The sequence below is a fragment of the Rhinoderma darwinii genome, chromosome 11, assembly GCF_050947455.1.
Source record: "Rhinoderma darwinii isolate aRhiDar2 chromosome 11, aRhiDar2.hap1, whole genome shotgun sequence".
NCBI lineage: Eukaryota > Metazoa > Chordata > Amphibia > Anura > Rhinodermatidae > Rhinoderma > Rhinoderma darwinii.
The window spans coordinates 9,916,751-9,941,849 of NC_134697.1; the positions used below are offsets into that span (position 1 = coordinate 9,916,751).

Below are 25,099 nucleotides of genomic sequence, written 5' to 3' on the forward strand. Positions count from 1 at the left end.
CATTGCCTAACGGCAATCAAAACCAGACAACCTTTTTTTTTTAAAAGAACATCACTGAAATATAGATGTAAAGGATCTGCCAGACACAGCTTCTGTGTCGACGCCCGTGGTCAATCAGTCTGCACCTGCTCCTAGGTCTGATAGAGTGACTCGATCTGCTACCACTCAGGCTGGGAGGCTGAGGAGTGGGAGAACCTATCACAGCCTGGCCAGACGGAGCTAGCTCTCGCCCTCTCTCTATTTATACCTGCATTTCCTGCTCCTCCTTTGCCTGTGAGTCTGTCTGGTTTCCTGGCTCTGCTGATCCTGCTAGTACTATTGACCTCTGCTTCATATTGACCCTGGCTTTACTGATTACTCTCCTGCTCTGCGTTTGGTACCTCGTACACTCCTGGTTTGACTCGGCTCATTCACTACTCTTGTTGCTCACGGTGTTGCCGTGGGCAACTGCCCATTTCCCTTAGCTTCTGTGTACCCTTGTCTGTTTGTCTGTCGTGCACATATTGAGCGTAGGGACCGTCGCCCAGTTGTACGCCGTCGCCTAGGACGGGCCGTGCAAGTAGGCAGGGACTGAGTGACGGGTAGATTAGGGCTCACCTGTCTGTCTCCCAGCCCGTCATTACAATAGAGGTGGATGATATTGACCCACAATGACTAAATTATTATTTTAGGGGCACACATAGTCATTTTTTGCCTTGGAAAGTTGATGTGTGACATTGGGGGGGGGGGGGGCGGATTTCAAACAGCCCTATATGGTAGGCGGCCATCTTTTTTGGTTGTAGTCATACATAGTATGGCAAGAACTGCTCAAGGTAGTAAAGACAGACATTAGTCCACCATTATTTAAAGAAAGAAGCGTAAGTCAATCTAAAATAGTCAAACAACTTTAAAGTGTAGGAGCAAAAACCATAAAGCACCATAATTCTGGAATAAAAACAAGAAAATACGGGCACTCCCTAGTGCAACATCATTTGCTGGTATAGATTTTCAGCATCAATCGAATTAGAACTACTAACCTGATAGAGTTGTGCTTCAAATAGATACAACTTTTTGGTGGGCTTGTATAGGTGAAGGTATTCTTCTGTAATAGCTGCTGCATGGAGTAAGAACTCCACAACGGAAACCTCCCGAAACCAGACATGGGGGTATACATAAGGAACAAAAACAAGGAAACTTCTCCTTTGGCCTCGGGCGCTACATTGCGTTCATAGTTGATGAAGATGCTTGATGAAGGTCCGAGTAGAGGAGGGAAACGCATTGCACAAGTTATGCCAATAAAAACGGTTTATGATATAGTAAAAAGCTGTGGAGAGAATTTGTCAACTTGGAATGAAAAGTATCGTCTGAGGCCAAAAGTGCAATGTTGCTGTTTTTCCCTTGTGTAAAGCGCTATAATGAGACCATGCACTTGAGGATTGACAGGGGAAAAACGCCAGAAATCACTCAATCAACCTATCTCAGGCTGGAAGCCAAATAAATATTTTATTGAGTTCAAGCAGAAGAAACATCTCAACCTAAGCGGTTCAGAGGAGACTTCATAGCCGGCCTTCATGGTAGAATTCCTACAAAAACTCACAAACAGTATCTGGGATTTATTGCACATAGTGACACATTAGGACTAACATGGATGTCCCAGAGAGTTAATGTTACCTCAATGATGTTAACATGAAATTTGGCTGGCTGGAGGCCAGTCCTTTTGGCCACAAGGTGGACAATCCAGTCAATGAGATGCTATCCAAAGTGGGGTTGGTAGAACGTGCAGATTGCTGGGGTCAGTTTATCACTGGGGTCCATTCTAATTGGGAATGTCCACATTTTATATTGATACATTGATGTGTATTTCTGATGTTTGTTGTCGATGTCAAACATTTTTCAATATGTGGGCCGATGCAAAGTCTGTAACAAGGCCCCCATCTTCCATGTACCATTTCTAATACTAGTGTTGTCTTATGTAGCAGAGCAGCCCCCTCAGGCAACAGGTCCCAGGTGTGACCACCAAATCTTCACCCCCTATAGCTACACCCCTATGCGTGACTGTCCCAACCAGGTCAGACAACTTCTGCCTTATCCTATTATCTCCGGCAACCCCTTGCTCCGATAAGGGTTAATTTGACTCAAAGTCCTGGCGCCAGCAGATGAGTACAGACTGCACTAAACAATTATAAAGTCACGCATCAAATTTATAGAGAAATGCTCCAGCATGTATAGTGCTACAATATTACCACTAAGCAGTCATACAATCATATGGAACAGTGCTGTATTAGATATTAAAGCATTAGCTAATTATAATAATCCTTTATAGAATAGAAATGAATATTACAAAAACATTTACGGTAAAGGATAGAAGACTGCTGCTCAGCTATGACCCAGCACCAAAACTTTCCTATTTCTTCCAATAAAGGTGTTAATGTGTCCCTCCCCAAAAAAAAATAAAAAAAAATGAAAGAATGAAGTCAATCACTACACCGCGTTCCAAATTATTATGCAAATGTTATTTTTCGCTGATTTTCCTAAATAGTCGATGCAAATGACAGTCAGTATAATCTTCAAGCATCAACAGTTGGAGTATAATGAAAATTTTATTGAACAAATCTCCTAATGATAACAGGTTTTTTTTTTCTGCTTGAATATCTTTGCAGGATGTCAGAATCGCCTCCCAGAGCTTCTGTTTTGATGTGAACTGCCTCCCACGCTCATAGTTATTTTGCTTGAGGATGATCCAAAGGTTCTCAATAGGGTTGAGGTCAGGGGAACATGGGGGCCACACCATGAGTTTCTCTCCTTTTATGCCCATAGCAGCCAATGACACAGAGGTATTCTCTGCAGCATGAGATGGTGCATTGTCATGCATGAAGATAATTTTGCTACGGAAGGCACGGTTCTTCTTTTTGTACCACGGAAGACAGTGGTCAGTCATAAGCTCTACGTACTTTGCAGAGGTCATTTTCACACCGTCAGGGACCCTAAAGGGGCCTATCAGCTCCCTCCCCATGATTCCAGCCCAAAACATGACTCCGTCACCTCCTTGCTGACGTCGCAGCCTTGTTGGGACATGGTGGCCATTCACCAACCATCCACTACTCCATCCATCTGGACCATCCAGGGTTGCACGGCACTCATCAGTAAACAACACGGTTTGAAAATTAGTCTTCATGTATTTCTGAGCCCACTGCAACCATTTCTGCTTGTGAGCATTGTTTAGGGGTGGCCGAATAATAGCTATATGCACACTTGCAAACCTCTGGAGGATTCTACACCTTGAGATTTGCGGGACTCCAGAGGCACCAGCGGCTTCAAATACCTGTTTGCTGCTTTACAATAGCATTTTAGCAGCTGCTCTCCTAATCCTATTAATTTGTCTGGCAGAAACCTTCCTCATTATGCCTTTATCTGAACGAACCCGTCTGTGCTCTGAATCAGCCACAAATCTTTTCACAGTACGATGATAACGCCTAAGTTTTCTTGAAATACCCAACGTTTTCATACCTTGTCCAAGGTATTGCACTAGTTCACGCTTTTCGGCAGCAGAGAGATCCTTTTTCTTTCCCATATTGCTTGAAACCTGTGGCCTGCTTAATAATGTGGAACGTCCTTCTTAAGTAGTTTTCCTTTGATTGGGCACACCTGGCAAACAAATTATCACAGGTGTCTGAGATTGATTACAATGATCCAAAGAGCCCTAAGACACAATACCATCCATGAGTTTCATTGAAAAACAAATAATTAAATGTTTATGACACTTAAATCCAATGTGCATAATAATTTGGAACACGGTGTACATATTTGCCCTTCCTTAAATTCTCAAAAAACTGACGAATCCCGAGATGTGTGGTGCGAGATGTTAAATAAAGGAGCCTTACACCCAGATCTATATTCCAGCTTAGGCCCCATTTACATCACATTTTTTTGGCCTACGTTTGATGTATACGGAAAAGCTTTTAAATATAGAGAGTATAGATAGTAAAGAGAGTATAAAGTTGGCATAGAGTTTAGTGAGTATTGTTATTATATAGAGTATAGTGAGTATAAAGTGACTATAGTGAACAGTGAATATAAAGTGAGTATAATGAATATAAAATATTGTAAATAGTGAGTATAGTGAATATTGAGTATAGTGAACAGTGAATATAAAGTGAGTATCGAGTAGAGTGAGTATAATGAATATAAAATATTGTAAATAGTGAGTATAGTGAATATTGAGTATAGTGAACAGTAAGTGTAGTGAACATAGTGAATAGTGAGTGAGTATAGTAAATAGTGAATAATGAATATAGTGAACAGTAAGTGTGAACAGTGAGTATAGTGAATATAGTACGGTGAGTAGTGAGTATAGTGAATAGTAAGTATAGTAAATTGTGAGTATTGTGAACAGTGAGTATAGTAAGTAAAGTGAACAGTAGTTTAGCGAGAATAGTGAGTACAGTATAGTGAATAGTGTATTGTGAGTATAGTGAACAGTGAGTATAGAGAGTATTCTGAGTATAGTAAATAGTGGGTACAGTGAATATAGTGAACAGTGAGTATAGTAAGTATAGTGAATATAGTAAGTATTGTAAATAGTGAGTATAGTGAATAGGGAGTGTATTAAATAGTGAGTATAGTGAACAGTGAGTATAGTGAACAGTGAGTATAGTGACTAAAGAGTATAGTGACTATAGTGAACAGTGAGTATAGTGAACAGTTAGAATATTGAGTATAGTGAATAGTTAGTATAGCAAGTATTGTGAGTAGTTATTAGTGAGTATAGTGAATAGCGAGCATAGTAAACAGTGAGTATAGTGAATTGTGAGTATAGTAAACAGTGAGTATAGTAAACAGTGAGTATAGTGAATTGTGAGTATAGTGAACAGTGAGTATAGTGAATATAGTAAATAGTGAGTATAGTGAACAATAAGTATAGTGAACTGTGAGTATAGTGAGTAGAGTGATTGTGAGTATAGAGAACATTGAGTATAGTGAGCAGTGAGTATAATGAACAGTGAGTATAGTGAATTGTATAGGGAGTATAGTGAATTGTGAGTTTAGTGAACAGCGAGTAGAGTGAACATTGAATAGAGTGAACAGTGAGTAGATTGAAATGTGAGTATAGTGAAATGTGAGTTGATTGAAATGTGAGTATAGTGAATAGTGAGTACAGGGAATTGTGAATATAGTGAACAGTTGTCACGATCTGTGGGTGTGTGGACCCACTGGGCCACACCGCCGTAGCAGGATGGCAGCTAGCCAAACTACAGTGTACCAAGTTAATATATATAGTCCAAGCTCAAGGGTACCTGTGATAGTCCAGACTGTAGCAACGACTAGGCACAGATGGGATCTTGACGGCAGGTGATGAGACAGATGAGACCAGACGTGGTGTAAAAAAGCAGACATGGCAGATGGCAGAACTCGACTCCAACACTATAGCGGGCACAGGAACCACTACAACACGGGAACAAAGGGAACAGGATAACACTAAGGGACCATTTACAAGACTAACAGAGGAATACGAACAACGCTCAGGCAAGGAGTAAAAGGGCAGGGCCCTTCTTATAGTCCAGGGTGATCATGGGCTAATTACTGACGATTTCCATGTTCGTGCACTGGCCCTTTAAGGCCGGGCACGAGCTTACGCGCGCACTCTACGGGACACAGCAGAGTGGACTCACAAGTCCATGGCTGCGGCCCTCGAGGGGTGAGTAATCCCAACAGTCCGCGGCCGTGGATGTAACACTAGGTCAGAGAATTCAGGTCCCCCTCGTTCCAAGATGGGGTTCACCCATGCCAGGGCCTTGCCAGCAAGAAGGGAAATAACAAACGCTACATTGGCCTTATTAGAGGGGAAGAGATGAGTTCGTAGTCTAAAATGAATTTTATTCATTGATTGATGAACCCTCTACAGGCTCTAGGGTCAGCGTCATAGCGAGGAGGAAGAAGCAGCGAAACTGTTGATCCGGAACAGACAGGAGGATTAACCGGCAGTGGAATGGCAGCAGCATCTGGAAAAGGATCAGGAGGCTGATCCAGTCGGGCGATGAAGGAGTTTACAGCCACAAGGAGTTGATCCTGACGTGCACGTAGGTCACACATATCAGTTTGTATCACCTGAACTGCGGTCTTAGATTGACCAGCGGGTTCCATGGCCTGAGCGCACTGTCACGATCTAGGGGTATGTGGACCCACTAGGCCACTGCGCCATAGCGGAGTGGCAGCTGGCCAAGCCACAGTCTATGCAAAGTCTATGTAAGAAGTTCATAGCACAAGGGTACCGGAGATAGTCCAGATGGTGGCAGAGGCTTTGGCACGGTTGGGGCTAGATGTGGCAGGTTGCGCCAGATGTGGCGGATGATACCAGGAGTGGCAGATGACGCCAGTCGTGTGGTATACCAGCAGGCATGGCATGTTGCGCCAGACGTGGCGGATGATACGAGGGATGGCAGATGAAACCAGACGTGGTGTATACCAGCAGGCGTCACGAAACGACTCTAACACTAGACAGGCTCAGGAACAAAACACAGCACGGGATACAGGATACAGGTAGTAGGGCACGGGAACACTGGGAACAGGATAACACTAAGGGACCATTTGCAATACGAACATGGGAAGACTACAACAAAGCTCAGAAAAGGAGTGAAAGAGCAGGTCCCTTTTTTAAGCCCAGGGTGATCTGGGAATTAATTAATTAATTACATATTTGCGCGCTGGCCCTTTAAGGCCAGGAACCAGCGCGCGCCCCCTCGCGGACATTGCAGGACAGAGCGGCCAGATGCGCTGACGTCTCTGGCGAAGGAGACTTCGGCCAGAGGGGGAAGCTCTGCGGTCCCGGTCGTCTATAGGTAAGGGGAGGCGGTTGTCCGCGACCACGGCCATTACACAGAGGTTCTAGCAGGTGGCACACGGGGTGGTACATAGTAGGGAGCTGTAGGGACTCCGGGTACTGTCGTTCGGGTTCTCTGCCATGAGGCTTTAACAGGATATTTATACATAATCTTCGTGGTTAGCTTTTATCTGGGCACTTGGCCAGAGTGAAACGAGTTGCGAGACAATTAAACGTTTCAGGTGGTTTTTCCAGGAAGTTTTCAATCACTAGATAACAACAATGTGTAATAATGCCGCAATAACACAACACTCACGTAGACTGTAATGTGTATAGAGGCTGACAAATAACAACATACAAAGCCTGGGGCACAGCCAACAATTACCAACTAGTTTTATATAAAGTGGCTGCAAAAATCCTAGTCATATAGTGAGGGTGCGGCAGGAAGAAACAATAGCCATACACCATGAGATGTAGGGAGAGCAGACTTGAAAAACAAAAGGTCCTCTTACATGTTCCAACCTGGGCCGTGTAAACAAGCGCCGATCAATGAGACCGCTCATTGATAGGCGCTTGTTTGCTCCTTCCACAAGGAGCCATGTACGGGGACGAGCGCTTATTACTCCGATTGCTCGTTCCCATACATATCATGACGGCGGCACGTCTCCCTGTTTACACATAAAGATGTGCTGCCAGCGACAATACAAGTTTCTGCATTTAAAATGATGCAATCAGCCGATGAACAAGCGTTTGTTCGTTCATCGGCTGATCGGTGCCCTGTTTACACCGGACAATTATCGGGAATGAGCCTTCTGTGAACACTCATTTGTCCGATAATTGGCCGGTGTAAAAGGGCCTTAAGACTAGGTTCACACTGCGCTCAGGCATTACATTAGGTGGGACTGTATTAAAGGTTTTATAGATTTTTTTTCTTCACAGTATCAGGTTATCCATGTAATGCGACTTTTGGGCCATTTCCACCGCTTTAAGGGATAGGTCATCAGTGTATGATCAGTGTGGGTCCGACACCCTTGACCCCGAAACGGAACAGCTGCTCTGCCTTCCTCCGGCCCCGGGTGTCCATGCCGGAAGCAGATGCTCCGGTCACAGAATAGCGGCCGAGCTGCAGTGCTGCAGTTCAAGTGAATAGGAGCAGAGTTGCAGTTCTGTAGCATGGCCGCAATGTACGGAGACATCTGATTCCGGCATCCGGAACAGCTGACCAATGCGGTGTCTGGGTTTCGGGCCCCCACCGATCATATACTGATGACCTATCCTGTGAATAGGTCATCAACATTCTGTGCCCGGACAACCCCTTTTAGCCACTTTAAAAAGGGGGTGTGGCTTAACAGAAGGGGCATGGCCTATAACAAAAGTCATTGAAAAAGTCAAGTTAAAGTTTTTTTGCCATTGTGTATTTAATGCGTTGAGTCAAGATAAAGATGGCTACATCTTTATGTACACTACCGTTCAAAAGTTTGGGGTCACCCAGACAATTTTGTGTTTTCCATGAAAACTCACACTTATATTTATCAAATGAGTTGCAAAATGACTAGAAAATATAGTCAAGACATTGACAAGGTTAGAAATAATGATTTTTATTTGAAATAATAATTTTCTCCTTCAGACTTTGCTTTGGTCTTGGAATGCTCCATTTGCAGCAATTCCAGCATTGCAGACTTTTGGCATTCTAGCTGTTAATTTGCTGAGGTCATCGGGAGAAATTTCCCCCCATGCTTCCAGAAGCCCCTCCCACAAGTTGGATTGGCTTGATGGGCACTTCTTGCGTACCATACGGTCAAGCTGCTCCCACAACAGCTCTATGGGGTTGAGATCTGGTGACTGCGCTGGCCACTCCATTACAGATAGAATACCAGCTGCCGGCTTCTTCCCTAAATAGTTCTTGCATCATTTGGAGGTGTGCTTTGGGTCATTGTCCTGTTGTAGGATGAAATTGGCTCCAATCAAGCGCTGTCCACAGGGTATGGCATGGCGTTGCAAAATGGAGTGATAGCCTTCCTTATTCAAAATCCCTTTTACCTTGTACAAATCTCCCACTTTACCAGCACCAAAGCAACCCCAGACCATCACATGACCTCCACCATGCTTGACAGATGGCATCAGGCACTCTTCCAGCATCTTTTCAGTTGTTCTGCGTCTCACAAATGTTCTTCTGTGTGATCCAAACGCCTCAAACTTAGATTCGTCTGTCCATAACACTTTTTTCCAATCTTCCTCTGTCCAATGTCTGTGTGCTTTTGCCCATATTAATCTTTTCCTTTTATTAGCCAGTCTCAGATATGGCTTTTTCTTTGCCACTCTGCACTGAAGGCCAGCATCCCGGAGTCGCCTCTTCACTGTAGACGTTGACACTGGCGTTTTGCGGGTACTATTTAATGAAGCTGCCAGTTGAGGACCTGTGAGGCGTCTATTTCTCAAACTAGAGACTCTAATGTACTTGTCCTGTTGCTCAGTTGTGCAGCGGGGCCTCCCACTTCTCTTTCTACTCTGGTTACAGCCTGTGTGTGCTGTCCGCTGAAGGGAGTAGTACACACCGTTGTAGGAAATCTTCAGTTTCTTGGCAATTTCGCGCATGGAATAGCCTTCATTTCTAAGAACAAGAATAGACTGTCGAGTTTCACATGAAAGCTCTCTTTTTCTAGCCATTTGGAGAGTTTAATCGAACCCACAAATGTAATGCTCCAGATTCTCAACTAGCTCAAAGGAAGGTCAGTTTTATAGCTCCTCTAAACAGCAAAACTGTTTACAGCAGTGCTAACATAATTGCACAAGGGTTTTCAAGTGTTTTCTAATCATCCATTAGCCTTCTAACACAGTTAGCAAACACAATGTACCATTAGAACACTGGAGTGATGGTTGCTGGAAATGGGCCTCTATACACCTATGTAGATATTGCATTAAAAACCAGACGTTTGCAGCTAGAATAGTCATTTAGCACATTAACAATGTATAGAGTGTATTTCTGATTCATTTAATGTTATCTTCATTGAAAAAAACTGTGCTTTTCTTGCAAAAATAAGGAAATTTCTAAGTGACCCTAAACTTTTGAACGGTAGTGTGTGTAATTTGTTTGTTTTTTTACACCAATGCTTTATACTGTTTATATGTTTCTTCCTATGTGCTGTGTACGTGTTTAAAAAGTGCATTGAAGATTGTCACATTTTTCATGTCAGTTTTCTGGGCTTTGGCTGTCAGAAATAATGTTTCATCGCGTCTTTTTGTAAGTTTTTGTGCACGTTCTCTGGTATTTTTATATATTAGTTTGTGCTTATTTATGTACTGTTTATTGTGGGCTGTGTTTTTTTTTTTTGTATTATGCTGTATACTATTGCATCATCTATGCTCAAAATTTCCCAAAAAGATCACTTGTTATGTCTGTTTTTCCGGAGACTTTTTTCACACTTGCAACAATAAAGTTATTACATTGTTTAACCCGCCTTAAAAAAATGTGATAAAAAGTCGCATGTACTCCAAAATGGTACCAATAAAAACTACAGGTCGTCCCACAACAAAAAGCCCTCAGACAACTGCATCGGCGGAAAAATAAAAAAAGGTAAGGCTCTTCAAATATGGAGAATCATAACCAATTTTTTTTAAAAAAAAGCGTTTTTACTGTGTAAAAGTAGTAATTTATACCACATGGTAAACGGCGTAAATTTAGGACACAAAAAAGTGTGTCGAAATTGCGGTTAATTTTCTATCCCCCCCTTAAAAAGCTAATAAAACGTAATCAATAAATTCTATGTTCCCCAAAATAGTGCCATTAAAAAATACATCTTGTCCTGCAAAAAACAAGACCTTATACAGCTATGTGGACGCAAAAATAAAAAAGTTATATCTCTTTGAATGAGACGATGGAAAAACGTAAAAAATTGCTTGGTCATTAAGGCCTAAAATAGGCCGGTCACTAAAGGGTTAAGAGTATATTTACATTCTCGAGCACATCTTTACACTATGTATAGTAGGCATCTTCTTTGCGTGGATCGATCCGGTATAAGGTCATTTCACAATTTTTTATTTCTCAAGAGTTTAAAAATTGCAATTTCATTTTTTACATCTAAAAGCAGGACAAAAAGCTTACAATCTATCCATCACGCAAGAATTGCATGGTATTAAAAACAAAGTTGGAATAGATCAAGGTAACAAATAGAACATTTTGAACATTTATCTTACCATCTAAGCGTTCTTAACGAGTGCGAAGTAAATGATGGGCGCATAACCGTACATTATATTGCATAGCAGCGTTCTGTATGAAAACAAAGGGCCATAAAAGCATGAATTTGAACAAGCAAACACAAAATGGGGGGGGGGGGGGGCAAGGTAAAAATAAAAAATGTGCAAAAAAACAAACCAAATTTTTTTTCATGATTTTTAAGTGCAAAATAAAGTTGGAACAAACAAAAAATAAGGGACCAAATAAAGTTTGTTGTAATTTCCAATACAACAAATGAACAATAAAGTTCACCATTTTGAAGAAAAAACAAAAACGCAGTAAAACGTTGCGTTTTTGTTGAGATGTGTCTATCATGCTTTTCTAATCGCCTGCGGCACACGAACGCTAAAAAAATGCAATATTACCAGAAAAGGTCAAAGCAATAACCTTTATCTGAACACGCATTTAGGTCATTAAGAAAACATCAAGGCCCATCAAGGAGTTTTTTGCAGACAGAAAAATCTGCCTCAAAATTCCATCTGGAATTTGACCTGCCTTCTTGCCATTTACCGAGTTTTTTTGCTTGTGGCCATTGAGCGCCGCGGGCAAAAAAAGCTGTGAAAAACGCTTTCTCTGCCTCCCATTGATGTCAATGGGAGGTCAGAGACGTAAACGCCAGAAGATAGGGCATGTCGCTTCCTTTTCCTGTGAGCGGTTTTCACCTCCGCCTTCCATTGAATTCAATGGGAGACATTTTCGGCCTTTTTCTCCTTTATTCCTTGTCAAAATTAAAAATTTGTACCTTTTATTAGAAACATTTTATTTTCAATTGCGCAGCCAAATTCCACAAAATGCAGCAAAAAAAACCTGTGGGATCTAAATGCCCACTATACCCCTCGATAAGTTCCTTGAGGGGTGTAGTTTGCCAAATAGGGTCACTTTTGGGGGGTTCCCAATGTTTTGGCACCACAAGACCTCTTCAAGCCAGACGTGGTGCGTAATAAAAAGGAGGTCTCAAAATCCACTAGGTGCTCCTTTGCTTCGGAGGCCGGTGCTTCAGTCCATTACCACACTAGGGCCACATGTGGGATATTTCTAAATACTGAAGAATCTGGGCAATAAGTATTGAGTTGTGTTTCTCTGGTAAAACTTTCTGTCTTATAGAAAAAAATGGAATAAAAAGGATTTTCTAACAAGAAAAAGATATTTGTAAATTTCACCTCTACTTTGCTTTAAATTCTACCCTACACCTAAAGGGTTAATAAACTTTCTAAATGCTGTATTGAATACTTTGAGGGGGTCTAGTTTCTAAAATGGGGCATTTTATGGGGGTTTCTAATATATAAGCCACTCAAAGCTGCTTCAGAACTGAACTGGAACCTAAAAAAAAGAAAATAAGTGTTTTTTATTTTTAAAAACGATAATTTTTGACCAATTATGAACAATATTAGATTTATGCTAATTAATTTCTTAATAGATAACTGGTAGTTTTTTTTAACTTTTTACCAACTGGGTATTGTAAAGAGAAGTGTATGACAGTGACCAATCAGTGACCAATCAGCATCATACACTTCTCTTCATTCCAGCCCAGCTTCTTTCACTGCACAGCGTGATCTCGCGATATCACGCTGTGCTGTCACATACTCACACAGTAACGTTACCAAAGTGCCTTGAGAGTGAATAGACATCACCTCCAGCCAGGACGCGATGTCTATTCACACTCCCGACACTTCGGTAATGTTTCTGTGGGACTTACTCACAGCACAGAGTGATCTCGCGAGACCACGCTGCGAAGTGAAACAAGCTGGGCTGGAATGATAAGTGTATGACGCTGATTGGTCACTGATTGGTCAGCGTCATACACTTTTCTGTACAACGCCGATTTGGTAAATAGTTAAAAAAGCCCAGTTGGTCATTAAGAAACTAATTAGCATAAATCTAAAATTGTTCATAACTTGGTCAAAAATGATTGTTTTGCAAAATAAAAACCACTGTTTTTATCTATATTACAGCGCCGATCACATTATGTAGGAGGTAGGGCACCATTTGTAACGTCCGTGGTCGCTGACCACAAACTCCTTCCATCCAGTCGACGCCCTTCTCTCCAGAGATGTCTGCACATAGGGCCGTCCTGTTCCACAGTGACCACCAGGGTGCGCGCGCGAGCTCAGTTCAGACTTAAGAAGCCAAAGCGCATGCAGGTGGGAGATTAAGCTGATTGCTCCAGGAGCACCCTGGTCTATAAGAAGGGCTGTGCCCCTCCCTGTAATGCCTGAGCGTTGTTTGTCGTATCCAAAGTTTGTCTATGTAAATGGTCTCCAAGTGTTTTCCAGTTCCCAGTGTTCCCCGTACCTGTATCCTGTGTTATCCTGGTCAAGTGCAGTGCTGAGCTGTAGTCGTGCTGTGCTGTATTCCACGCCTGTCCTGCTACTCCACGCCTGACGTCCACCTGCTGCCTAGTCCCAGCCGAGCCTGCCTTGCTACTGTCCGAGCTGCCACAGGTATTCTATACGAACTATAGACTGTGACCTGCGCCCTGTTGGCCAGCTGCCATACCGCCAAGGTGGTACGGCCCAGTGGGTCCACGAACCCTACGTGACACTTGTAATCTGGTGACAGAGCTTCTTTAAGGCCAAAACTAGGCTGCGTCCTTAAGGGGTTAAAATATTCATTATATTTTCATTGATTTCTAAGGGAATGCATACTGTGGATGTCACACATAAATATCTTCACTACTCTGGATCCCATGTTATCTATCTGTAGGGGTAGTAAGAAGGAACTATATTGTCAGCCGCCAGAGAGGGAAGGAGACTGATTCCTCTCAGAGACCCTCCTCCGGCAACACAGATTAGCAGGAGCACCAAGGGGGACACAGGGAAGAAAATAAATAAATAAATAATAATTATTATTTTTTAAAGCTAGAAACAATGGAAAAAAAAAAAACAGCTATTAACAGCATTTCTGGACTTTTGGTGTAAAAATGACCCATGACCCCTTTACGTTTTCAGCACCCCTGCTCCTGTTTTTTTAAAACTTTTTTTTATTGTTGTTTATACAGGGTTGCAAATAGAAGACGAAAGAGTGAACACCAGACTGAGTCTAAATGTGGGCGGGAAATGCAAGTACTAACTAGAATGTGGCACTTTAAATAAAATGTCAGTGATAGTTAAGATTACAGTGACACCTTCTGGTTGTTTAGCAGAACTACACAATGTTAATGTTTCATGTTCCTGGTAAAGTCTTCTATTGGATTATCTTTGTAGGGCCCCTTTAAATAATACATTGAGTTTATAGAGATTAACATAAAAATCAAGTTTTATTGATCCAAAATAGGAAAACAATTCTAATTTTCAGTGCAGTCCCCATCATGTTGTATTAACAGTCGACACGTGACCTGAACATGGCGACTAATCACAGACTGCCATGATGTCACTATAGATGTCATGCCTTCACAACCGGCAGCGATTGATCTCCATGGTCAGGAGACATGTCATCAGAATAAAGTGGCAGCGGCGCTAGAAAAGTATCATACCGCTTCTTCTCCTGACAGTTCTGCCCTCTTTTATCAGAGGCCACATTGATAGTCCTTTATAGTCAGTGGCCAAAGAAGAGTGGAGATAACCTGATATCACTGTGATACACCATCAATAGTCGCACATAGGCCCAGATGAATACAGGGATTTTTTAATAGATGACACGGCAATAAGATTTCATAACTGTTTCAAAAACTGGTTATAGGGGTTGTAAAGGATCCGAACACATGACTGCTTTCTTCCAGGAATAGCGCCACTCCTGTCTATGGGTTTTGTCCGGTATTGCAACTCAGCTGTATTGAACTAAATGGGGCTGTTGTGCAATACCACACACAAGCTTTTGACAGGTGTGGCGCTGTTTTTGAAGTAGACAGCCATGTTTTCCTAAAAGTCTAAAAAAAAAACTTTAAAGCCAGACAGTAACACTACTCGTCCCTCCTGCAGCACTCTCACTTCATATCTTGCAGCACTCTCATGTCACTCTTGCAGCACTCTCACGTCACTCATGCAAAACACTTACATTAGTCCTACAGCACACCCACATCACCCCTGCAGCACTCACATCAGTCTTGCAGCACTCACATTAATTTTGCAGCACTCTCTCATCACTCATGCACAGCACTCTCACATCACTCATGCACAGCACTCTCATATCACTCTTGCAGCAGTCTCATATCACTCTTGCAGCACTTTCACATTACTCCTGCAGCACTCTCACATTACTCTTGCAGCACTCTCTCATCACTCTTGCAGCACTCTCATATCACTCTTGCAGCACTCTCATATCACTCTTGCAGCACTCTCACTTTACTCCTGCTGTGCTCTCTTCCTTGCTCCAGCCATTAACTTCCACTTTACTGCCCTGTCTAAGGCAAACAATCAGAGAAACACAGATCTCAGTCTGCGGGGGGAGCTGTGTGGCCCTAATGCCTCCCTGCATTCTGGTGACCAGCCAGCATAGACTTGGGAGAGAAAACACAGTAAATTAATATACAGACTAACGAGTGCAGCTTCCGGCGCTCACAGTTCTTGTCCACTTCTGGACTCATTTGCTCAGTTGACCTGACATTGGCACTCGGAGTACTAGGTTATATACCTGTCACACCGCCCTACCAGGGAACCTTTCTATAGGATGTTTTATCTACAGTGTCATGGTAAAGATGACAGTGACACCTACTGGCTGTGCAGTAGAACGACACTATGTTACCGTTTCATGTTCCTGGTAAACACTTATATTGTTGTAGGGCTCCTTTAAATAATTCATAGGGTTTATAGATATTAACATAGAGATTACGTTTTGCCATTCAAAATAGTAAAATAAAAAAAAAGTGAATGTTTTTGCTGTATGAATTCTTCATTCTTTAGCTGCTACCTGTTCCCATATGTCATGATAACATGTGATATAAACAGACATCGTGTCACCAAGTCATGGCGGCTTATCACGGGCGTGATGATGTCACTATGGGTGACACATTTTTTTCTCTGTGTTCCTTTGTCTTCTGGATTCCTCTGGAGGTCGCTTAGATGGCCCATTATAGTCAATGGTCATGAATGTGGCCTCCAGAATGGGTAAGTGGGTGAGAGTGACTGTCATCTGCCAACTCCACCAGGCTACACTAATTTACAAAAATTTCTCACCACATTTCTAAAGAGAAACGTGGCAGTGAACAGCGCCAGGTATAACCAATTGTGAGTGGCGTGTAGGAGAATACAGTGCAACTATACTAGTTCTTCAGACTGGCATAATGTACCACTAGTAATGCCAAGTGTAGTAAGTGAGTGTGTATGTCAGATACTGTGTGTGTGTCAACAGGATAAACAACATTAGATAGATAGATAGATAGATAGATAGATAGATAGATAGATAGATAGATAGATAGATAGATAGATAGATAGATAGATAGATATGAGATAGATAGATAGATTGATAGATAGATAGATATGAGATAGATAGATAGATAGATAGATAGCGATAGATAGATAGATAGATAGATAGATAGATAGACATACGCGATAGATAGATAGATAGATAGCGATAGATAGATAGATAGATAGATAGCGATAGATAGATAGATAGATAGCGATAGATAGATAGATAGCGATAGATAGATAGATAGCGATAGATAGATAGATAGATAGATAGCGATAGATAGATAGATAGATAGATAGATAGATAGATAGATATGAGATAGATAGATAGATAGATAGATAGATAGACATACGCAATAGATAGATAGATAGATAGATAGATAGATAGATAGATAGCGATAGATAGATAGATAGATAGATAGATAGATAGATAGATAGATAGATAGATAGATAGATAGATAGATAGATAGATATGAGATAGATAGATAGATAGATAGATGTGAGACAGATAGATATGAGATAGATAGATAGACATACGCGATAGATAGATAGATAGATAGATAGATAGATAGATAGATAGATAGATAGATACATAGATATGAGATAGATAGATATGAGATAGATAGATATGAGATAGATAGATAGATAGATAGATAGATAGATAGCGATAGATAGATAGATAGATAGATAGATAGATAGATAGATAGATAGATAGATAGATAGATAGATAGACAGACAGACAGACAGATAGATAGATAGATAGATAGATAGATAGATAGACATACGCGATAGATAGATAGATAGATAGATAGATAGATAGATAGATAGATAGCGATAGATAGATAGATAGATAGATAGATAGATAGATAGATAGATAGATAGATAGATAGATAGATAGATAGATAGATATGAGATAGATAGATATGAGATAGATATGAGATAGATAGATAGATAGATAGATAGATAGATAGATAGATAGATAGATAGATAGATAGATAGATAGATAGATAGATAGATAGATAGATATGAGATAGATAGATAGATGGATAGATGGATAGATGGATGGATAGATAGATATGGGATAGATAGATAGATAGATAGATAGATAGATAGATAGATAGATAGATAGATAGATAATATCACATAGATACTGTAGATCTCCTTATATAATATAGATAGTTCCGCACTCATCTTGGACCGGATTTGCTATGAATGAACATGTGGGAATATTATAGATAGATGATGATGATTATGAACACGACGAGGCGGGAACAATGTTTTCTGCTGCTGATGACTTCAGTGAGACTTGATTTCCATCCTTGTTTCTGCTCTTATATAACTTTACCTGACAGGTGTGATGATATAACAGCGCTCCTCCTCCTCCTCCTCCTCCTCCTGCTGCCTGAATCCTTTACACTAATTACTGGAATAATTATCTACTTCGCGCTCATTTGATTTTAAAATCATAGTTTCCCATTCTTTCTCAGCTACTGTCCATGAAAAGGATGTGATCCCATTATATGTCATCCGATGTGTCCCCTCTGCCGCTTCTCCTATCTGTTATTACATCATTCACTATTAAGATTGTCAAAATAACAATTATTTCCAAAAACCAGACCCTGACATTGATTTCTCTCAGCCCCCAATAAAGACATGTAAATACGCAAACTAATATCCCCCAATACTTATAGCTCTAGGGCCCCTCCACCTGCCTTATGGGCAGCTAAGGAATCTGAGTCGGGGAACCCGCAACCTGCAACCTTTGCGCCCCCTACAGCTACACCACCGCCAGCAAAGTATAATTACTGTATAGTCACTCTGACAACAAGATGATCCTGTAACATTCAAGACGCCTGACAACCCCAAATATACCGAATTTTCAGGAATGCTGCTCAGTGACTTCACAGAAGAACCGGCCGTACAAGGTCCTCTACAACCAGAGAAGGAGGCCGACAATGCTGCTCCACATCACCTAATACATCTACATGTTATTGTCTGACGCTCATTACAGATGGAAAATAGAAAACGAGTCACACTTTTTAGTTTGTTCTCCTGGAAAAACCAAAACAAATCAAATAGTTACATATTCTTGTATATAGGAGCAGTATTATAGTAGTTATATTCTTGTATATAGGAGCAGTATTATAGTAGTTATATTCTTGTATATAGGGTCAGTATTATAGTAGTTATATTCTTGTATATAGGGGCAGTATTATAGTAGTTATATTCTTGTATATAGGGGCAGTATTATAGTAGTTATATTCTTGTATATAGGGAGCAGTATTATAGTAGTTATATTCTTGTATATAGGGGGCAGTATTATAGTAGTTATATTCTTGTATATAAGGGCAGTATTATAGTAGTTATATTCTTGTATATAGGAGGCAGTATTATAGTAGTTATATTCTTGTATATAGGAGCAGTATTATAGTAGTTATATTCTTGTATATAGGAGGCAGTATTATAGTAGTTATATTCTTGTATATAGGAGCAGTATTACAGTAGTTATATTCTTGTATATAGGGGTAGTATTATAGTAGTTATATTCTTGTATATAGGAGGCAGTATAATAGTAGTTATATTCTTGTATATAGGAGCAGTATTATAGTAGTTATATTCTTGTATATAGGGGCAGTATTATAGTAGTTATATTCTTGTATATAGGAGGCAGTATTATAGTAGTTATATTCTTGTATAAAGGGGCAGTATTATAGTAGTTATATTCTTGTATATAGGGGCAGTATTATAGTAGTTATATTCTTGTATATAGGGGCAGTATTATAGTAGTTATATTCTCGTATATAGTGGCAGTATTATAGTAGTTATATTCTCGTATATAGTGGCAGTATTATAGTAGTTATATTCTTGTATATAGGGGGCAGTATTATAGTAGTTACATTCTTGCATATAGTGGCAGTATTATAGTAGTTATATTCTTGTATATAGGGAGCAGTATTATAGTAGTTATATTCTTGTATATAGAGAGCAGTATTACAGTAGTTATATTCTTATATATAGGAGGCAGTATTATAGTAGTTATATTCTTGTATATAGGAGCAGTATTATAGTAATTATATTCTTGTATACAGGTGGCAGTATTATAGTAGTTATATTCCTGTATATAGTAACAGTATTATAGTAGTTATATTCTTGTATATAGGGGCAGTATTGTAGTAGTTATATTCTTGTACATAGGGGGCAGTATTATAGTAGTTATATTATTGTATATAGGAGAAGTTTTACAGTAGTTATATTCTTTTATATAGGAGGCAGTATTATAGTAGTAATATTCTTATACATAGGAACAGTATTATAGTAGTTATATTCTTGTATATAGGGGCAGTATTATAGTAGTTATATTCTCGTATATAGTGGCAGTATTATAGTAGTTATATTCTCGTATATAGTGGCAGTATTATAGTAGTTATATTCTTGTATATAGGGGGCAGTATTATAGTAGTTACATTCTTGCATATAGTGGCAGTATTATAGTAGTTATATTCTTGTATATAGGGGGCAGTATTATAGTAGTTATATTCTTGTATATAGTGGCAGTATTATAGTAGTTATATTCTTGTACATAGGGGGCAGTATTATAGTAGTTATATTCTTGTATATAGGGGCAGTATTATATTAGTTATATTCTTGTATATAGGAGACAGTATTACAGTAGTTATATTCTTATATATAGGAGGCAGTATTATTGTAGTTATATTCTTGTACATAGGGGGCAGTATTACAGTAGTTATATTCTTGTACATAGGGGGCAGTATTATAGTAGTTATATTCTTGTATATAGGAGACAGTATTACAGTAGTTATATTCTTATATATAGGAGGCAGTATTAGGGTATGTTCACACGAGGTCATTACGTCCGTAATTGACGGACGTATTTCGGCCGCAAGTACCAGACCGAACACAGTGCAGGGAGCCGAGCTCCTAGCATCATAGTTATGTACGACGCTAGGAGTCCCTGCCTCGCTGCAGGACAACTGTCCCATACTGTAATCATGTTTTCAGTACGGGACAGTTGTCCGGCAGCAAGGCAGGGACTCCTAGCGTCGTAAATAACTATGATGCTAGGAGCTCGGCTCCCTGCACTGTGTTCGGTCTGGTACTTGCGGCCGATATACGTCCGTCAATTACGGACGTAATGACCTCGTGTGAACATACCCTCATAGTAGTTATATTCTTGTATATAGGGGGCAGTATTATAATAGTTATATTCTTGTATATAGGAGCAGTATTATAGTAGTTATATTCTTGTATATAGGAGCAGTATTATAGTAGTTATATTCTTGTATATAGGGTCAGTATTATAGTAGTTATATTCTTGTATATAGGGGCAGTATTATAGTAGTTATATTCTTGTATATAGGGGCAGTATTATAGTAGTTATATTCTTGTATATAGGGAGCAGTATTATAGTAGTTATATTCTTGTATATAGGGGGCAGTATTATAGTAGTTATATTCTTGTATATAAGGGCAGTATTATAGTAGTTATATTCTTGTATATAGGAGGCAGTATTATAGTAGTTATATTCTTGTATATAGGAGCAGTATTATAGTAGTTATATTCTTGTATATAGGAGGCAGTATTATAGTAGTTATATTCTTGTATATAGGAGCAGTATTACAGTAGTTATATTCTTGTATATAGGGGTAGTATTATAGTAGTTATATTCTTGTATATAGGAGGCAGTATAATAGTAGTTATATTCTTGTATATAGGAGCAGTATTATAGTAGTTATATTCTTGTATATAGGGGCAGTATTATAGTAGTTATATTCTTGTATATAGGAGGCAGTATTATAGTAGTTATATTCTTGTATAAAGGGGCAGTATTATAGTAGTTATATTCTTGTATATAGGGGCAGTAATATAGTAGTTATATTCTTGTACATAGGGGTAATATTATAGTAGTTATATTCTTGTATATAGGGGCAGTATTATAGTAGTTATATTCTTGTATATAGGGGCAGTATTATAGTAGTTATATTCTCGTATATAGTGGCAGTATTATAGTAGTTATATTCTTGTATATAGTGGCAGTATTATAGTAGTTATATTCTTGTATATAGGGGCAGTATTATAGTAGTTATATTCTTGTATATAGGGAGCAGTATTATAGTAGTTATATTCTTGTATATAGGGGGCAGTATTATAGTAGTTATATTCTTGTATATAAGGGCAGTATTATAGTAGTTATATTCTTGTATATAGGAGGCAGTATTATAGTAGTTATATTCTTGTATATAGGAGCAGTATTATAGTAGTTATATTCTTGTATATAGGAGGCAGTATTATAGTAGTTATATTCTTGTATATAGGAGCAGTATTACAGTAGTTATATTCTTGTATATAGGGGTAGTATTATAGTAGTTATATTCTTGTATATAGGAGGCAGTATAATAGTAGTTATATTCTTGTATATAGGAGCAGTATTATAGTAGTTATATTCTTGTATATAGGGGCAGTATTATAGTAGTTATATTCTTGTATATAGGAGGCAGTATTATAGTAGTTATATTCTTGTATAAAGGGGCAGTATTATAGTAGTTATATTCTTGTATATAGGGGCAGTAATATAGTAGTTATATTCTTGTACATAGGGGTAATATTATACTAGTTATATTCTTGTATATAGGGGCAGTATTATAGTAGTTATATTCTTGTATATAGGGGCAGTATTATAGTAGTTATATTCTCGTATATAGTGGCAGTATTATAGTAGTTATATTCTTGTATATAGGGGGCAGTATTATAGTAGTTACATTCTTGCATATAGTGGCAGTATTATAGTAGTTATATTCTTGTATATAGGGGGCAGTATTATAGTAGTTATATTCTTGTATATAGTGGCAGTATTATAGTAGTTATATTCTTGTACATAGGGGGCAGTATTATAGTAGTTATATTCTTGTATATAGGGGCAGTATTATATTAGTTATATTCTTGTATATAGGAGACAGTATTACAGTAGTTATATTCTTATATATAGGAGGCAGTATTATTGTAGTTATATTCTTGTACATAGGGGGCAGTATTACAGTAGTTATATTCTTGTACATAGGGGGCAGTATTATAGTAGTTATATTCTTGTATATAGGAGACAGTATTACAGTAGTTATATTCTTATATATAGGAGGCAGTATTAGGGTATGTTCACACGAGGTCATTACGTCCGTAATTGACGGACGTATTTCGGCCGCAAGTACCAGACCGAACACAGTGCAGGGAGCCGAGCTCCTAGCATCATAGTTATGTACGACGCTAGGAGTCCCTGCCTCGCTGCAGGACAACTGTCCCATACTGTAATCATGTTTTCAGTACGGGACAGTTGTCCGGCAGCAAGGCAGGGACTCCTAGCGTCGTAAATAACTATGATGCTAGGAGCTCGGCTCCCTGCACTGTGTTCGGTCTGGTACTTGCGGCCGATATACGTCCGTCAATTACGGACGTAATGACCTCGTGTGAACATACCCTCATAGTAGTTATATTCTTGTATATAGGGGGCAGTATTATAATAGTTATATTCTTGTATATAGGAGCAGTATTATAGTAGTTATATTCGTGTATATAGGGAGCAGTATTATAGTAGTTATATTCTTGTACATAGGGGGCAGTATTATAGTAGTTATATTCTTGTATATAGGGAGCAGTATTATAGTAGTTATATTCTTGTATATAGAGAGCAGTATTACAGTAGTTATATTCTTATATATAGGAGGCAGTATTATAGTAGTTATATTCTTGTACATAGGGGGCAGTATTACAGTAGTTATATTCTTGTACATAGGGGGCAGTATTATAGTAGTTATATTCTTGTATAAAGGGAGCAGTATTATAGTCGTTATATTCTTGTATATAGGAGGCAGTATTACAGTAGTTATATTCTTATGTATAGGAGGCAGTATTATAGTAGTTATATTCTTGTATGTAGGGGGCAGTATTATAGTAGTTATATTCTTGTATATAGGAGCAGTATTACAGTAGTTATATTCTTATATATAGGAGGCAGTATTATAGTAGTTATATTCTTGTATATAGGAGCAGTATTATAGTAATTATATTCTTGTATACAGGTGGCAGTATTATAGTAGTTATATTCCTGTATATAGTAACAGTATTATAGTAGTTATATTCTTGTATATAGGGGCAGTATTGTAGTAGTTATATTCTTGTACATAGGGGGCAGTATTATAGTAGTTATATTATTGTATATAGGAGAAGTATTACAGTAGTTATATTCTTTTATATAGGAGGCAGTATTATAGTAGTAATATTCTTATACATAGGAACAGTATTATAGTAGTTATATTGTTGTATATAGGGGCAGTATTATAGTAGTTATATTCTTGTATATAGGGGCAGTATTATAGTAGTTATATTCTTGTATATAGGGGCAATATTATAGTAGTTATATTCTTGTATATAGGAGCAGTATTATAGTAGTTATATTCTTGTATATAGTGGGCAGTATTATAGTAGTTATATTCTTGTATATAGGAGCAGTATTATAGTAGTTATATTCTTGTATATAGGGGGCAGTATTATAGTAGTTATATTCTTGTATATAGGAGCAGTATTATAGTAGTTATATTCTTGTATATAGGGGCAGTATTATAGTAGTTATATTCTTGTATATAGGAGCAGTATTATAGTAGTTATATTCTTGTATATAGGGGGCAGTATTATAGTAGTTATATTCTTGTATATAGGGGCAGTATTAGGGCATGACCACACATGGCGGAATTCCTCCGCAACTGTCCGCATCAATGCCGCACCTAATCCGGGTTGCGGATTACGGCTGCGGATCTGCACAAAATGTGCAGAAAATTGATGCGGACTGGCCGCTGCGGACTGCAGGAAAAGTGCTTCCCTTCTCCCTATTCAGTGCAGGATAGAGAGAAGGGACAGCACTTTCCCTAGTGAAAGTCAAAGAAATTCATACTTACCGCCCGTTGTCTTGGTGACGCGTCCCTCTTTCGGCATCCAGCCCGACCTCCCTGGATGACGCTCCAGTCCATGTGACCGCTGCAGCCTGTGCTTGGCCTGTGATTGGCTGCAGCCGTCACTTACACTGAAACGTCATCCTGGGAGGCCGGACTGGAGACAGACGCAGGGAGTTCTCGGTAAGTATGAACTTATATTTTTTTTTACAGATACATGTATATTGAGATCGGTAGTCACTGTCCCGGGTGCAGAAACAGTTACTGCCGATCGCGTAACTCTTTCAGCACCCTGGACAGTGACTATTTACAGACGTCTCCTAGCAACGCTCCCGTCATTACGGGAGCCCCATTGACTTCCTCAGTCTGGCTGTAGACCTAGAAATACATAGGTCCAGCCAGAATGAAGAAATGTCATGGTAGTAAAAACAATACGCTCCGCAGCACACATAAGATCTGCGGACTTCATTGCGGAATTTTGACTCTCCATTGAAGTCAATGGAGAAATTCCGCCATGAGTCCGCAACCAGTCCGCCACTGCTCCGCAACAGACAGAGCATGCTGCGGACACCAAATTCCGCTCCGCAGCCTATGCTCCGCAGCGGAATTGTACGCATCGTGTAAACGAACACTGCTAAATTAAAGTGAAAGTCAATGGAGAAACGGCTCCGCTGCGGATTAACGCTGCGGAGTGTCCGCAGCGGAATTTAAGTGAAATTCCGCCATGTGTGAACCCGCCCTTATAGTAGTTATATTCTTGTATATAGGGGCA

At 39.4% G+C, this 25,099-nt stretch overlaps 1 long non-coding RNA gene across 3 annotated transcripts; it reads left to right on the forward strand.

Moving 5' to 3' along the window:
* Positions 1 to 15,991: 15,991 nt before the first annotated feature.
* Positions 15,992 to 18,398, forward strand: LOC142663576 (uncharacterized). Of its 3 annotated transcripts, none has more exons than XR_012851111.1 (2): positions 15,992 to 16,072; positions 17,860 to 18,398. It is a non-coding gene; the product is annotated as an uncharacterized LOC142663576 (long non-coding RNA). The 3 variants fall into 3 exon arrangements; XR_012851112.1 differs by having other exon boundaries at positions 16,003 to 16,072; positions 17,725 to 18,398; XR_012851113.1 differs by lacking the exon at positions 15,992 to 16,072 and adding an exon at positions 16,208 to 16,274 and having other exon boundaries at positions 17,725 to 18,398.
* Positions 18,399 to 25,099: the final 6,701 nt, after the last annotated feature.